Source organism: Bombina bombina, chromosome 2 (genome assembly GCF_027579735.1).
Source record: "Bombina bombina isolate aBomBom1 chromosome 2, aBomBom1.pri, whole genome shotgun sequence".
In the NCBI taxonomy this organism is placed as follows: domain Eukaryota; kingdom Metazoa; phylum Chordata; class Amphibia; order Anura; family Bombinatoridae; genus Bombina; species Bombina bombina.
Genome location: NC_069500.1, coordinates 696,983,438 through 697,001,491, shown reverse-complemented (window position 1 = coordinate 697,001,491; position 18,054 = coordinate 696,983,438). Strand labels below are relative to the sequence as shown.

Here is an 18,054-nt window from a genome sequence, read left to right as displayed (position 1 = left end):
AACTTAGAAGTTACGCGCGTATATTTCTGCCGTCGCCCATAGTTTTTTGGGCCATAGGCAGGTATACCAAACCAGCGCAGTTGTGTATCCAATATACAGCGTAAGGACTTACGTGGCGAAAATGGAGAAATCTTACTCCATTTTCACCTCGCCACAAAAAGCAGCCGTAAGAAGCCTTACGCTGACTATTGGAGCCCCGCAACTCCCTAAACTAGCTGCTAAATAAACCTAACACCTAACGCATGCGCAATGTCTATCTAGCTGTCAACCGCGATCCCCTGCCGCAATCCCTAATAAAGTATTTAACCCCTAAACCGCCACCATCTACATAAACTAACCCCCTACCGTGAGCCCCTAAAACCGCCACCATCTAACTGATCTATCCCCTACTGTGAGCCCCTAAAACCGCCACCATCTAACTGATCTATCCCCCAATGTGAGGCCCTAAAACCGCCACCATCTAACTGATCTATCCCCTAATGTGAGCCCCTAAAACCGCCACCATCTACCTGATCTATCCCCTAATCTGACCCCTTACACCGCCGCCAGCTATATTAATATTATTAACCCCTAATCTAATATCCATAAAGTAATAAGCTCTATTACCAGCCCTTAAAAGGGCCTTTTGCGGGGCTTTGCCCCAAAGTTAACAGCTCTTTTGCCCTATAACCTGCCCTCCCTACACCGCCGCCACCTATATTAATGGTATTAACCCCTAATGTAAGCCCCTTACACCGCCGCCATCTATATTAAAATTATTAACCCCTAATTTAATCTACCTACCCCGCCGCCAGCTATATTATCTATATTAACCCTAAGTATATTATAGTTAATATACACCTAGATTCAGAGTTCTGCGGCCAAAGGGGTGCGTTAGCTACGCGTGCATTTTTCTGGCCGCACCTTTTAAATACCGCTGGTATTGAGAGTTCACAGAATGGCTGCGTTAGGCTCCAAAAAAGGAGCGTAGAGCATATTTAACGCAACTTCAACTCTCGATACCAGCGGTGCTTACGGACGCGGCCAGCTTCAAAAACGTGCTCGTGCACGATTCCCCCATAGAAAACAATGGGGCTGTTTGAGCTGAAAAAAAGCCTAACACCTGCAAAAAAGCCGCGTTCAGCTCCTAACGCAGCCCCATTGTTTGCCATGGGGAAACACTTCCTACGTCTGCACCTAACACTCTAACATGTACCCCGAGTCTAAACACCCCTAACCTTACACCTATTAACCCCTATTCTGCCGCCCCCGCTATCGCTGAGCCCTGCATATTATTATTAACCCCTAATCTGCCGCTCCGTAAACCGCCGCTACTTACATTATCCCTATGTACCCCTAATCTGCTGCCCCTAACACCGCCGACCCCTATATTATATTTATTAAACCCTAATCTGCCCCCCACAACGTCGCTTCCACCTACCTACAATTATTAACCCCTAATCTGCCGAGCGGACCGCACCGCTATTATAATAAAGTTATTAACCCCTAATCCGCCTCACTAACCCTATAATAAATAGTATTAACCCCTAATCTGCCCTCCCTAACATCGCCGACACCTTACTTCAAACATTAACCCCTAATCTGCCGACTGGAGCTCACCGCTATTCTAATAAATGTATTAACCCCTAAAGCTAAGTCTAACCCTAACACTAACACCCCCCCTAAGTTAAATATAATTTAAATCTAACGAAATTAATTAACTCTTATTAAATAAATTATTCCTATTTAAAGCTAAATACTTACCTGTAAAATAAATCCTAATATAGCTACAATATAAATTATAATTATATTATAGCTATTTTAGGATTTATATTTATTTTACAGGCAACTTTGTATTTATTTTAACCAGGTACAATAGCTATTAAATAGTTAAGAACTATTTAATAGCTAAAATAGTTAAAATAATTACAAAATTACCTGTAAAATAAATCCTAACCTAAGTTACAATTAAACCTAACACTACACTATCAATAAATTAATTAAATAAAATATCTACAATTACCTACAATTAAACCTAACACTACACTATCAATAAATTAATTAAATACAATATCTACAAATAAATACAATGAAATAAACTAACTAAAGTACAAAAAATAAAAAAATATTTACAAACATCAGAAAAATATTACAACAATTTTAAACTAATTACACCTACTCTAAGCCCCCTAATAAAATAACAAAGCCCCCCAAAATAAAAAAATGCCCTACCCTATTCTAAATTAAAAAAGTTCAAAGCTCTTTTACCTTACCAGCCCTGAACAGGGCCCTTTGCGGGGCATGCCCCAAAGAATTCAGCTCTTTTGCCTGTAAAAAAACACATACAATACCCCCCCCAACATTACAACCCACCACCCACATACCCCTAATCTAACCCAAACCCCCCTTAAATAAACCTAACACTAAGCCCCTGAAGATCTTCCTACCTTATCTTCACCATACCAGGTTCACCGATCGGTCCTCGGAAGTCTTGATCCAAGCCTCGGAAGTGTTGATCCAAGCCCAAGCGGGGGGCTGAAGAGTGACGTCCATCCTCGGGCTGAAGTCTGGATCCAAGCGGCGACTGAAGAACTCCATCATCGGGCTGAAGTCGGAAGTCCATCATCGGGATGAAGTCTTCTATCAAGCAGCATCTTCAATCTTCTTTCTTCCGGAGCCATCATCTTCCAGCCGATGCGGAACATCCTCTTCTCCCGACGCCTACTTGCTGAATGACGGTTCCTTTAAATGACGTCATCCAAGATGGCGTCCGTCGAATTCCGATTGGCTGATAGGATTCTATCAGCCAATCGGAATTAAGGTAGGAAAATTCTGATTGGCTGTTGGAATCAGCCAATCAGATTGAGCTTGCATTCTATTGGCTGATCGGAACAGCCAATAGAATGCAAGCTCAATCTGATTGGCTGATCGGATCAGCCAATCGGATTGAACTTCAATCTGATTGGCTGATTCCATCAGCCAATCAGAATTTTCCTACCTTAATTCCGATTGGCTGATAGAATCCTATCAGCCAATCGGAATTCAACGGACGCCATCTTGGATGACGTCATTTAAAGTTACCGTCATTCGGCGAGTAGGCGTTGGGAGAAGAGTATGTTCCGCGTCGGCTGGAAGATGATGGCTCCGGAAGAAAGAAGATTGAAGATGCTGCTTGATAGAAGACTTCATCCCGATGATGGACTTCCGACTTCAGCCCGATGATGGATTTCTTTAGTCGCCGCTTTGATCCAGACTTCAGCCCGAGGATGGACGTCACTCTTCAGCCCCCCGCTTGGGCTTGGATCAACACTTCCGAGGCTTGGATCAAGACTTCCGAGGACCGATCGGTGAACCTGGTATGGTGAAGATAAGGTAGGAAGATCTTCAGGGGCTTAGTGTTAGGTTTATTTAAGAGGGGTTTGGGTTAGATTAGGGGTATGTGGGTGGTGGGTTGTAATGTTGGGGGGGGGTATTGTATGTGTTTTTTTTACAGGCAAAAGAGCTGAATTCTTTGGGGCATGCCCCGCAAAGGGCCCTGTTCAGGGCTGGTAAGGTAAAAGAGCTTTGAACTTTTTTAATTTAGAATAGGGTAGGACATTTTTTTATTTTGGGGGTCTTTGTTATTTTATTAGGGGGCTTAGAGTAGGTGTAATTAGTTTAAAATTGTTGTAATATTTTTCTAATGTTTGTAAATATTTTTTTATTTTTTGTAACTTAGTTCTTTTTTATTTTTTGTACTTTAGTTAGTTTATTTCATTGTATTTATTTGTAGGAATTGTATTTAATTAATTTATTGATAGTGTAGTGTTAGGTTTAATTGTAGATAATTGTAGGTATTGTATTTAATTAATTTATTGATAGTGTAGTGTTAGGTTTGATTGTAACTTAGGTTAGGATTTATTTTACAGGTAATTTTCTAATTATTTTAACTAGGTAACTATTAAATAGTTATTAACTTTTTAATAGCTATTGTACCTGGTTAAAATAATTACAAAGTTGCCTGTAAAATAAATATTAATCCTAAAATAGCTATAATATAATTATAATTTATACTGTAGCTATATTAGGGTTTATTTTACAGGTAAGTATTTAGCTTTAAATAGGAATAATTTATTTAATAAGAGTTAATTTATTTCGTTAGATTTAAATTATATTTAACTTAGGGGGGTGTAAGTGTTAGGGTTAGACTTAGCTTTAGGGGTTAATACATTTATTACAGTAGCGGCGAGATTCGGTCGGCAGATTAGGGGTTAATTATTGAAGTTAGGTGTCGGTGATGTTAGGGAGGGCAGATTAGGGGTTAATACTATTTATTATAGGGTTATTGAGGCGGGAGTGAGGTGTATTAGGGGTTAATAACTTTATTATAGTAGCGGTGAGGTGCGGTCAGCAGATTAGGGGTTAATTATTGTAGGTAGCTGGCGGCGACGTTGTGGGGGGCAGGTTAGGGGTTAATAAATATAATCTAGGGGTCGGCGGTGTTAGGGGCAGCAGATTAGGGGTACATAAGTATAACGTAGGTGGCGGTCGGCAGATTAGGGGTTAAAAAAAATTAATCGAGTGGTGGCGATGTGGGGGGACCTCGGTTTAGGGGTACATAGGTAGTTTATGGGTGTTAGTGTACTTTAAAGCACAGTAGTTAAGAGCTTTATAAACCGGCGTTAGCCCAGAAAGCTCTTAACTACTGACTTTTTTCTGCGGCTGGAGTTTTGTCGTTAGATTTCTAACGCTCACTTCAGCCACGACTCTAAATACCGGAGTTAGAAAGATCCCATTGAAAAGATAGGATACGCATTTGATGTAAGGGGATCTGCGGTATGGAAAAGTTGCGGCTGCAAAGTGAGCGTTAGACCCTTTCCTGACTGACTCCAAATACCGGCGGTTGCCTAAAACCAGCGTTAGGAGCCTCTAACGCTGGTTTTGACGGCTACCGCCAAACTCTAAATCTAGGCCATAGTTATTACATTATATATATATTAACTATATTAACCATAATTATATTAGGGTTAATATAGTTAATATAGTTACTATAGTATTTATATTAACTATATTAACTCTATCTAACCCTAACACCCCTAACTAAATTCTTATTAAATAAATCTAATTTATATTATAAACTAAAATATTCAAATTTAAATCTAAATACTTACCTATAAAATAAACCCTAAGATAGCTACAATATAATTAATAATTACATTGTAGCTATGTTAGGGTTTATATTTATTTTACAGGTAAATTGTTAATTATTTTAACTAGGTATAATAGCTATTAAATAGTTATTAACTATTTAATAGCTACCTAGTTAAAATAATTACCCAATTACCTGTAAAATAAATCCTAACCTAAGTTACAAATACACCTACACTATCAATAAATTAAATAAACTACAAATATCTATCTAAAAATACAATTAAATAAACTAAACTACAAAAACAAACAAACACTAAATGACAAAAAATAAAAAAAAGATTACATGATTTTTAAGCTAATTACACCTATTCTAAGCCCCCTAATAAAATAATAAAGCCCCCCAAAATAAAAAAAAAATTCCCTACCCTATTCTAAATTAAAAAAAGTTCAAAGCTCTTTTACCTTACCAGCCCTTAAAAGGGCCTTTTGTGGGGGCATGCCCCAAAGAAAACTGCTCTTTTGCCTGAAAAAAAAAAAACACAATACCACCACCCAACATTACAACCCACCACCCACATACCCCTAATCTAACCCAAACCCCCCTTAAATAAACCTAACACTACCCCCCTGAAGATCTCCCTACCTTGTCTTCACCACACCGGGCCGAACTCCTCATCCGATCCGGGCGATGTCTTTATCCAAGCGGCAGCAAAGTCTTCTTCCATCCGGCAGCATCTTCCATCAAACAGCATATTCAATCTTCATACGTCGCTCCTCCGACGCGGAGCATCCATCCCGGCCGACGACTGAACGACGAATGAGGTACCGTTAAATGACGTCATCCAAGATGGCGTCCGTCGAATTCCGATTGGCTGATAGGATTCTATCAGCCAATCGGAATAAAGGTAGAAAAATCTGATTGGCTGATTGAATCAGCCAATCAGATTCAAGTTCAATCCGATTGGCTGAACCAATCAGCCAATCAGATTGAACTTGAATCTGATTGGCTGATTCAATCAGCCAATCAGATTTTTCTACCTTAATTCCGATTGGCTGATAGAATCCTATCAGCCAATCGGAATTCGACGGACGCCATCTTGGATGATGTCATTTAACGGTACCTCATTCATCGTTCAGTTGTCGGCCGGGATGGATGCTCCGCGTCAGAGGAGCGACGTATGAAGATTGAAGATGCCGTTTGATGGAAGATGCTGCCAGATGGAAGAAGACTTTGCTGCCGCTTGGAAAAAGACATCGCCCGGATCGGATGAGGAGTTCGGCCCGGTGTGGTGAAAACAAGGTAGGGAGATCTTCAGGGGGGTAGTGTTAGGTTTATTTAAGGGGGGTTTGGGTTAGATTAGGGGTATGTGGGTGGTGGGTTGTAATGTTGGGGGGTGGTATTGTGGGTTTTTTTTTAGGCAAAAGAGCAGTTTTCTTTGGGGCATGCCCCCACAAAAGGCCCTTTTAAGGGCTGGTAAGGTAAAAGAGCTTTGAACTTTTTTTAATTTAGAATAGGGTAGGGACTTTTTTTTATTTTGGGGGCTTTATTATTTTATTAGGGGGCTTAGAATAGGTGTAATTAGCTTAAAAATCTTGTAATTTTTTTTTATTTTTTGTCATTTAAGGTTTGTTTTTTTTCGTAATTTAGTTTAGTTTATTTAATTGTATTTTTAGATAGATATTTTTAGTTTATTTAATTTATTGATAGTGTAGGTGTATTTGTAACTTAGGTTAGGATTTATTTTACAGGTAATTGGGTAATTATTTTAACTAGGTAGCTATTAAATAGTTAATAACTATTGAATAGCTATTATACCTAGTTAAAATAATTAACAATTTACCTGTAAAATAAATATAAACCCTAACATAGCTACAATGTAATTATTAATTATATTGTAGCTATCTTAGGGTTTATTTTATAGGTAAGTATTTAGATTTAGATAGGAATATTTTAATTAATAATATTAATATTCGATTTATTTTAATAAGAGTTTAGTTAGGAAGTTAGAGTTAGATAGGGTTATTATACTTTATATATATATATATATATATATATATATATATATATATATATATATATATATAATATAATAACGATATTAACTATATTAACCCTAATATAATTAGGGTTAATATAGTTAATATATATAATATAATAACTATATTAACTATATTAACCCTAATATAATTAGGGTTAATATAGTTAATATAGCTGCCGGCGGTGTAGGGGGATTAGATTAGGGGTTAATACATTTATTATAGGTGGCCGCGGTGTAGGGAGATTAGGGGTTAATGTGTTTAATATAGGTGGCGGCGGTGTAGGGGGATTAGATTAGGGGTTAATACATTTTTTATAGGTGGCCGCGGTGTAGGGGGATGTAGATTGTAGGCAAAAGAGCAGTTTACTTTGTGACAAAGCCCCGCCAAAAGCCCTTTTAAGGGCTGGCAAAAGAGCTGAATTCATTGGGGCATGCCCCGCAAAAAACCCTTTTAAGGGCTGGCAAAAGAGCTGTTACTTTGGGGCAATGCCACGCAAAAAGCCCTTTTCAGGGCTATTTGTAGGGTTAGACTTAGGTTTAGTGGTACGGATAGTTTAGTATTTTAGGGGTTAAATAATTTAATATAGATGGCGGCGGTGTAGGGGGATTAGATTAGGGGTTAATTTTAAAATAGATGGCGGCGGGGTAGGGGCTCACTTTAGGGGGTAGGTAAGGTAGATGGCGGCGGTGTTAGGGGCTCACTTTAGGGGGTTATAGATTTAATATAGCTGGCGACGGTTTAGGGGTTAATAACTTTATTAGATAGCGGTGGGCTCCGGGAGCGGCAGTTTAGGGGTTAATACATATTTTATTGTTAGGATAGTGAGGGGGGATAGCGGATAGAGGGTTAGACGTGTCGGGCTATGTTAGGGAGGCGTGTAAGACTTGTCGGGCTATGTTAGGGAGGCGTGTTAGACAGTGCGGGTGATTTAGACTTTAGTCAGGTTTTGTAGGCGCCGGCAGTTTCTAACGTGCCGTAAGTCACTGGCGACGCCAGAAATTTGTACTTGCGCAGATTTCTGGACATCGCTGGTTTACCCGACTTACGGCACGTTAGCATCTGACGGCGCCGTATATTGGATAGCTCGAGATGAGAGCTGAAACTGCGGGCGACGCGGGTTCCCTCGCTTGCGCCGCAAACTACGGCGTATATCGGATCGCGCCCCAGAAGTCAGTTCTCTAGTTGATGAAAAAAAGTTCCCCCAATTGCCCCCAAAATAAAGTGAACAGTACATTAGCATAACATATAAAGATGAGCATCTTTAAATAAAAAAATAATGCACAAAGCAGTTATAAAGGGTTGAAGTGAGGGGATGTGGGGTGTTAGAAAAAAAAACGGCACTAAAGTCCCTTTACATAGAGCTGAATCGGGGACTGTGTTTTTACTCTAAATTTATTTGTACTGTATATGCTTATATACATATATATTTATGTGTTTATATGTCTATATACACATATAAACACATAAATATATAAGTATAAATTCATATACATATATATTTTTATTTTGCTGCCCAACACTGCACAATTTGCGCCCTGCGCTGCACTTGGAGGCTTGCCGTGTGTCTGATGGCATGGAAACGAGGCTCCCATTGGCGCCTATGGAAGCACAGTTTCATGAGCATAAGGCTTCCAGAGAATGAGAATGTGAGGTTGCGTTTGCATTGTGCCTTACTTGTAATACCACCACAAATTTACCTGTGCTGGTATTAATGAGTGGAGTGCAAATATCACGCTCACGTAAGCGCAATTTTGTGCTCCATTTATAATCTAGCCCCAAATCTTAGAAAATTTTAGAGTTATGAATTTTTATGTATGTAAGGGTTCCAAACTGTGGGCCACTATGCAGCTCTCCATTGGATTATTCAGGCTTGTAACAGAATGTTCTTTATCTCTGCAAATGGCTCAGTTTTGTCCTCATACTGTTAATCTATGTATAAACTATTGGTATGTGTAGAAGTTTTGTACTTTTATTTTTAAATCATTTTTCATTTTAAGTTTAACAATATATATTTTTGTTTGCTTCTGTGAGTAATGGTCCATTGTATGAATAGATTGGATGTCTAGCCAATATATTAGTGTATAAAAGATATAACAGGGGACCTTGGCAAAGACATGATATTAGTATAGTATTTAGGACACTTCATATAAACACTGCCACTCAAAGAAATTTTACTTACGTTTTACCAGCTGCATATTTAAGGGAGGCAAATACATTAAAATTCACTTTAGCTTTAAAGTCAAAAAGTATTATAAGGTCATTATATTTCCATTTTAAAAGTGCTTGGGCTTGAAAAAGAGAAAAAAAGTTGTGGATTGGCGCATGCAGGTGAGGACAATAAAAGGATTTAATGTTGAGGAGACTAGGCTCTTACAAAGTGCATTTACTGAATCTTTATTTGAGGTAGGAGCATGTGGCTAAAATGCCAAAAAGAAAGCTTAAAAAATAAAGCATTTTATATGCAAGCCAGCTTATACTAATATATATTTTTTTAGTAGTAAATGAATATATAACTATGGCTTAAAGGGACAGTCAAGTCCCAAAAAAACCTTTCATGTTTCAAATAGAAAGATGAAGTCCCAGAAGGGGAAACAAAAAGGCGCGCTAGACAGAATATCAAAAGCTCTGATATGCTCAAAGTATAAATTTTTCAAAAGGATTTTCCAAATGGATATAATATGTTACATTTCTCCAAAATTTCTTAATCCTAGGCAAGGTTTATAGCTGTGATCTGAGTCAGGGCTGCTCCTCTTGATCCCGGAGTGTCGGGCAAACTATTTGAAAATAAAAACACAAAGAGGGCGCGAATACTGCTTTGCAGGTGGAGGTAAGATGTATAAAATTGTGCTTACCAGAATATGAGGCACTGTACTGTGACCAGTGCTAATACGCCAGCTAGCACTTAACAGTGGCTAGTACACTGGAACCGGTTATCCTCGTAATGGCCGCCTCTTGATTCAGCTACCACACGGCTGTTAGAGATGTCAGTTACCCGTCTGTATCGGTAGTAACTAGTAAAAAACTGAAGCAACTTCCAATCTATTTTCAGTAAAAAGTAATACGCTTTATTTGTAACGCGTTTCTCAACCACAAGACTGGTTGTTTCATCGGACAATAAGAAAAGCAAAGCAACCAGTCTTGTGGTTCCAGTGGGAGCCTCGTTTCCATGGGAGCCTCGTTTCCATGCCATTCAAGTGTACTAGCCACTGTTAAGTGCTAGCTGGCGTATTAGCACTGGTCACAGTACAGTGCCACAACAATTTTATACTTCTTACCTCCACCTGCAAAGCAGTATTCATGCTATGAGGCGCCCTCTTTGTGTTTTTATGATTCAAATAGAGCATGCAATTTTAAACAACTTTCCAATTTACTTTTATCACCAATTTTGCTTTGTTCTCTTGGTATTCTTAGTTGAAAGCCAAAGCTAGGTGGTTCTTATGCTAATTTCTTAGACCTTGAAGGCCACCTCTAAGCTGAATGCATTTTGACCACTACCACTAGAGGGCGTTAGTTCATGTGTTTCATATAAATAACATTGAGCTCATGCATGTGAATTTACTGAGGAGTCAGCACTGATTGGCTTAAATGCAAGTCTGTCAAAATAACTGAAATAAGAGGGCAGTTTGCAGATGCTTAGATACAAGGTAACTACAGAGGTAAAAAGTGTATTATTATAATTGTGTTGGTTATGCAAAACTGGGGAATGGGCAATTAAGGGATTATCTATCTTTTAAAACAACAAAAATTCTGGTGTTTTCTGTCCCTTTAATACGCCAAGGCAACCATTTTATTTTAATTTAAAGAAAATACAGGCATGAAAGTTGTATTCATCATTTAAAAATGTATACATGGAAATACTGGTACATGGTAAAAGAATACAAATTACATTTATTTTGCTTACGTTAGTTTCTAATGTGATTCTCATCTGAAATATATGGAGATATAATTGATAGCATGGTACAGTGCTTGGGATGTAAATTTTAGGACACAACCTCATTTCACTGACAAAGTTCAATGAAAAAAAAATCATTTCTGAACCATACAAAATACATCACCTGGTTATGTAGATTAGCCATTGTCACTACAATAAAGAGCTAGATTACGAGTGGAGTGCTAACAGTTACACGCAAGCGGAAAGGGGTTGATAGCGGCTGTTTGTGCGCATCAGGTTTTTCGCTCATATTACAAGTTGAAAGCAAATGTAGTCACTTTAGCGCAGTTTAAATTAATGCTTGTCAGGTTAGCATGACCTCAGAGTTCTGGATAACTGTGTCACTTAAACAAAAAGGTGTCCCAAAACACGTCAACAATACATTATAAAGTTACCCTCACAATAAAACTATCTAATAAAAATTATTTTAAAAAAAAACCAAAAGGTATGCTTACCTGATAAATTTATTTATTTGCGGATATGGTGAGTCCACGGCTTAAGTAATTACTGTTGGGAATATCACTCCTGGCCAGCATGAGGTGGCAAAGAGCACCACAGTTAAACTGCTAAGTATCACTCCCTTATCCACAACCCCCAGTCATTCAACTGAAGAGAAATGGAGAAAAAGGAGTAACACAAGGTGTAGAGGTGCCTGAACTTATAGTCAAAATAACAACTGTCTTAAAATGGTGGGGCTGTGGACTCACAATATCCATAAATAAATAAATTTATCAGGTAAGCATAAGTTTTGTTTTTCTTTTCTAAGATATGGTGAGTCCACGGCTTGAGTAATTACTGTTGGGAACCAATACAGCTAGAGGACACAGATAAATAGGGAGGGACAAGACAGGCAGTCCTAAACAGAAGGCACCACCACTTGAAGAACCTTTCTCCCAAGAGAAGCCTCAGTCAAGGCAAAAATATAAAATTTGGAAAATTTGGAAAAAGTATGTAGAGAAGACCAAGTTGCAGCCTTGCAAATTTGTTCCACATAAGCTTCATTTTTGAAAGCCCAAGAAGAGGAAACAGCTCTTGTGGAATGAGCCATTATTCTTTCAGGAGGCTGCTGTCCAGCAATCTCATAAGCTAAATGAATTATACTTTGTAACCAAAAAGAAAGAGTAGTAGCAGTAGCTTTCTGACCTTTATGTTTCCCAGAGAAACAGACAAAGAGGGCAGAGGACTGGCGAAAATCAGTAGTCGCCAGTAAGTACAATTTAAGAGCACGTACAACATCCACATTGTGTAACAAACGTTCTTTGGAAGAAGAAGAATTAGGACACAGAGAGGGAACAACAATTTCCTGATTGATATTTCTATTAGAAACAACCTTAGGAAGGAAACCTAAATTAGTACGAAGAACTGCCTTATCGGCATGAAAAATAAGATAAGGGGAATCACACTGCAGAGCTGAGACTCTTCGAGCAGAAGAGATAGCAACAAGAAACAAAACCTTCCAAGATAACAACTTAATGTCTATAGAATGCAACGGCTCAAACTGAGCCAGCTGTAAAACTTTAAGAACAAGGTTAAGGCTCCAAGGAGTAACAACAGACTTAAAGACAGGCCTGATTTTGACCAAGGCCTGACAAAAAGATTGCACATCTAGCACATCCGCCAAACGTTTATGTATTAAAACTGATAAAGCAGAAATCTGACCCTTCTGGGTACTGACTGACAATCCCCTCTCAAGGCCTTCCTGAAGAAAAGATAACATTCTAGGAAATCTAATTCTACTCCAAGAGTAGCTCTTGGATTCACACCAATAAAGATATTTACGCCATATCTTATGATAAATCTTTCTAGTAACAGGCTTGCGAGTCTGAATCATGGTCTCAATGTCCCTGCATTCAAATCTTGCCATTTCCCCTGTTTTTGTGTCATCTGTATTGCAAGCCTTTCTTTTGGTATGTGACTTGGGTCCCTGCATTCAAATCCTGCCATTTCCCCTCTGTTTGCGTCATCTGTATTGCAAGCCTCTCTTTTGGTATGTGACTTGGGTCCCTGCATTCAAATCCTGCCATTTCCCCTGTGTTTGCGTCATCTGTATTGCAAGCCTCTCTTTTGGTATGTGACTTGGGTTCCTGCATTCAAATCCTGCAATTTCCCCTGTTTTTGTGTCATCTCTATTGCAAGCCTTTCTTTTTGTATGTGACTTGGGTCCCTGCATTCAAATCCTGCCATTTCCCCTGTGTTTGTGTCATCTGTATTGCAAGCCTCCCTTTTGGTAAGTGACTTTGGTTCCTGCATTCAAATCCTGCAATTCCCCCTGTTTTTGTGTCAACTGTATTGAAAGCCTCTCTTTTTGCATTTTTTCTGCATAATTAATTATGTATTTTCCCTGCTGATACCTTGCCTTTATCTATGTGATGTTCAAACCTTGCAAATACTTGTTTTAATTCCTAAATTTATAATTTCACTAATGGTTTAACCACAGCCTCCCCCAGATTCTATTGTCTGTTATTTTTAACTTATCTCATCCTGAATCAAATTTTCCCAATTGACCTTTTGACTGTCTTTGATCATGTCATTACCTAATTTATTGCATTCAGCTGAATGCTCTGGCCTATAAATGTAACATTGCTATGGGGAAAGCAATGCAGGGATTAGCAATGTAGTTTAGATAGCAATAGTGTTAGATCATCTGTTCACATCTCTTAAGTGAACTTTTATAAGTAAGGCACAACAAATTATACAAGAATTCAACAAGGGTTGGACAAGGGATAAGGCAAGTTCTGTTTTAATACTGAGTTTTATACACCGTCTGACTATTTTGTAAAAAATGCAAAATATTTTAATATCTCTTTTTGCCACCTTTTGTCTGTTTAACAAACTACTTTACTCAATTACTCCTTACCCTTCACCACCTGCACTGCTCATTAGCCCATCTCTCTTAACTTTACCTTACTTTGGTATTCATTAAAGGGACAGCCTAGGCCAAAATAAACTTTCATGATTCCGATAGAGCATGTAATTTTAAACAATTTTCCAATTTACTTTTATCACCAATTTTGCTTTGTTCTCTTGGTATTCTTAGTTGAAAGCTTAACCTAGGAGGAGGTTCATATGCTAATTTCTTAGACCTTGAAGGCCACCTCTTTTCAGAATTCATTTTAACAGTTTTTCACCACTAGAGGGTGTTAGTTTATGTATTTCATATAGATAACACTGTGCTCGTGCACGTGAAGTTATCTGGGAGCAGGCACTGATTGGCTAAACTGCAAGTCTGTCAAAAGATCTGAAATAAAGGGGCAGTTTGCAGAGGCTTAGATACAAGATATCACAGAGGTTAAAAGTATATTAATATAACTGTGTTGGTTATGCAAAACTGGGGAATGGGTAATAAAGGGATTATCTATCTTTTAAAACAATAACAATTCTGGTGTAGACTGTCCCTTTAACTTCACACATTCCTAAAGACTCTCTCTCCCTCTTGCAACTCATCACAAAAACAGTCTCACTACTGCAAATCCGCATCTCCATCTCATGTCACTCTCCCTCTTGCTCATACTAGCTGCTGGCAACATCTCCCCTAATCCTGGTCCCCCACAACTTCCTTGCCCTGCACACCCATGTGTGCCCTTCAATAGACTTCAAAAACAAAACTCTGGTAACCTTATCGTATTCCTCTTGCATCTAAAGCCACCACCCCCTTCCCTTGTGCACTATGGAACTCTCGCTCTGTTTGCAGCAAACTCACTTCTATCCATGACCTCTTTATCTCCCACTCTCTCAATCTTCTGGCTCTCACAGAAACCTGGCTCTATCCTTCAGACACTGCTTCCTCTGCTGCACTGTCACATGGGGGTCTCCACTTCAGCCACACTCCTAGATCGGACAATAGACAAGGAGGTGGTGTTGGTATTTTACATTCCTCTCGTTGCACCTTTCAACAAATATAGCCCTTCTCTTCCCTCACATTTTCTTCATTCGAACCACACATGAGTTGCTTATTCTCTCCCCTTTCTATATGCGTTGCAGTCATATACCACCTCCTGGCTCTGCAACTCTATTTCTAGATAACTTTGCCGCCTGGCTACCTTACTTCCTTTCCCCAGATACCCCTGCCCTCGTTCTCAGTGACTTCAACCTCTCTGTTGATAATCCCACTGCCTCCTCTGCAAAACAACTTCTGCAACTCACTTCCTCTTTCGGCCTGTCACAATGGACTGACTCTCCCACTCACAAATATGGTCACTCCCTTGATCTGATTTTTTTAGTTATTGGTGCACTAACTCAAACTTCACAAACTCACCTTTTCCTCTTTCTGACCACCACCTCCTCACTTGTGCCATCACCTCCCTCCCCCTACCCCTCACACTAAACTTCACAGAAGAATCAAGTCATTAGATCAGCAACAGCTCGCTAGCTCTCTCAAACCTCTTCTCTCTTCCAATCCCTCCTTTTCCTATTCTGATGAATCCATCTGCCACTATAACTCCACCCTTACATCGGTCCTTGATAACCTGGCCCCACATACCATAACTCGGAAAACATACTCTTATCCGCAGCCCTGGCATACTCCTCTAACACGGTACCTACACAGATGTTCACGTTCTGCTGAGCGACACTGGAGGAAATCTCGGAGTTCTGCTGACTTTCTTCACTATAAGTTCATCTTGAACTCTTACTATTCTGCCCTCAATCTATATTAGCAACATTATTTCTCTACTTTTATATCTACTCTTTCTTCAAACCCAAAAGTCTATTCTCCACATTCAATACTCTTCTCCACCCACCCCCACCTCCCACCACAACTTTTCTCTCAGCCCAAGATTTTGCCAGCTACTTCAACAAAAAAATCGACTCCATCAGAAATGAAATAACACAATAATCCAAAACCCACATAGCCATACATTTAGCTCTTTTGCCCCTGTTACAGAGGATGAAGTTTCTGCCCTTATACTATCCTCTCACCTCACTACCTGTCCCCTTGACCCCATCCCCTCACAACTACTCCCCTCCCTCTCTTCTACCCTTACCCCTATACTCACACACATCTTCAACATCTCCCTCAGCACTGGTATAGTTCCCACATCTATTAAATATGCATTAGTCACACCTATCCTCAAAAAAACCTTCTATCGATCCAACCTCCCCATCCAACTACCACCCTATTTCCCTACTACTTCTTGCCTCAAAGCTTCTTGAAAAGCTAGTATATGCATGTCTATCCCATTTCCTTACATTAAACTCTCTCCTTGGCCCACTGCAATCTGGTTTTCGCCCCCTTCACTCAACAGAGACAGCAATTGTTAAGGTTACCAACGACCTACTTACAGCAAAATCAAAAGGCCACTTCTCTCTACTTATCCTCCTTGATCTGTCTGCAGCCTTTTTCTCCACACCCTCTTTTGCTCCATAACCTCCAATCCTTCAGCATCTGTGACACAGCTCTCTCTTGGTTCTCTTCCTATCTGTCTAACCATACCTTTAGTGTAGCCTTCTCTGGGGTGTCCTCTGCCCCATTACCTCTTTCTGTTGGGGTACTGCAAGGCTCTGTCCTCGGTCCCCTTCTCTTCTCAATCTAAACGTCCTCACTAGGTTCCTTAATAAAGTCCCACAGGTTTCATTATCATTTGTATGCCGACAATACTCAAATCTACCTCTCTGCACCAGAACTATCTCCTTCTGTGTTACTGTCTTTCTCATATCTCATCTTGGATGTCCTCTCACTACCTCAAGCTAAATCTCTCCAAAACTGAGCTCTTTATTTCCCCCCCTTCTTCTAAAATCTCCACCCCCATGTCTCTATAACTGTTAATAACTCCATCATTACCCCAACCTCACATGCCCGATGTCTTGGGGTCTCACTTGAGTTCTTCGCTAAAGCCTGCCACTTCCACCTTAAAAATATCGCTAAAATTAGATATTTCCTTACACAAGGATTAAACACAAAATTCTCACTCTGACACACAAAGCCCTCAATTGCATTGCCCCCCTACATCTCAGACTTTGTCTCCAGAAACTCTGCCTCCCGTCCCCTTCGCTCCACTCATGATCTCCTACTCTCCTCCTCTCTTGTTATCTCTTCACATTTCCGTCTACAAGATTTCTCCAGACTGGCTCCCATCTTATGGAACTCTCTGCTTCGCTCCACAAAAATCTCCCCTAGTTTTAAAAGCTTCAAGTGTTCCCTGAATACCTACACTAACCTTCCTATCTCCACTGCTACCCCCTAAATCCCCATAGAATGTAAGCCTATGAGCCCAGCTGTTTGTAGTTCACCTTCATAAGAGCCGACTACAACAGTGCAACTCTCGGCAGGACCCTCTCTCCCCATTTGATCCCTGTAATCTTTTTTTATATGCCACCTATGTTCATAGCACTGCGGAACCTGTTGGAGCTCTACAAATACGTGATAATAATAATGACATCTCCACTAGGTCTGCAAACCAGATCCTGCGAGGACACACAGGGGCTATTAGAATCACTGACACACTTTCCTGTTTGATACAAGCAATGACTCATGGAAGGAGAGCAAACTGAGGAAACAGGTATGCCAACCTGAAAACCCAAGGAACCGCCAGAACATCTATCAGAACGGCCTGCAGTTCTCTTGACCTTGAACCGTATCTTGGAAGCTTGGCTTTCTGATTGGATGCCATCAGATCTAACTGCGGCACCCCCTATTTGAGGACTAAGCTGGAAAACACCTCCAGATGGAGTTCCCATTCCCCGGGATGAAAAGTTTGTCTGCTCAGAAAATCCGCTTCCCAGTTGTCTACTCCTGGAATGTGGATGGCAGATAGACAGCAATTGTGGGTCTCTGCCTACTGAAGAATCCAAGTAACCTCCTTCATGGCTAAGGAAATCCAAGTTACTCCATGGTGAATGATGTAAGCCACAGAGGTTATGTTGTTTGACCGGAACCTGATAAACTGGGCTGAGGACAACTGAGACCAAGCCAATAGAGCATTGTAAATCACCCTCAACTCCAAGATGTCGATGGAAAGAGAAGAATTCTTCCGAGT

At 39.8% G+C, this 18,054-nt stretch overlaps 1 protein-coding gene across 1 annotated transcript in view; it reads right to left on the bottom strand.

The window, feature by feature from the left end:
- The window catches only part of GRIN3A (glutamate ionotropic receptor NMDA type subunit 3A), a 754,984-nt gene that overhangs the window by 42,944 nt on the left and 693,986 nt on the right, over positions 1-18,054 (bottom strand). The gene's annotated exons all lie outside the window — the stretch shown is intronic.